Raw genomic sequence first — 357 nt, forward strand, 5'->3', positions numbered from 1 at the left:
AGAGTGAATGTGCTTGTGCGATTATCAGCTGCGATACGCCGTTCAGGTGGGACAACCCCTTTAATTCGCCATCTCTACAAACTCATAAAAACAGTTCTGTGTGGGTGAAGAACTTCAAGGAAGGCAAACCAAAATCTAATGGTAACATGAAATGTCTTTGTTTTTAATCCCCCAGATTATTATTCCAGACTATCAACATTGTTGGATGCCGGATTAAAGGAACTCCTCTGTAGTTTCCAAACAAAAATGCCCATCAATTTAGCCCAGCTATAAAGCCGACCAAATCAAATATTTTTTTAAACAATTTCATTGTCATGCAGTCCTATCGTGACTATCAGGATGTAAACTCGAGCCACA

The sequence above is a fragment of the Rhinoderma darwinii genome, chromosome 10 (genome assembly GCF_050947455.1).
Source record: "Rhinoderma darwinii isolate aRhiDar2 chromosome 10, aRhiDar2.hap1, whole genome shotgun sequence".
Taxonomy (NCBI): Eukaryota; Metazoa; Chordata; class Amphibia; order Anura; family Rhinodermatidae; genus Rhinoderma; species Rhinoderma darwinii.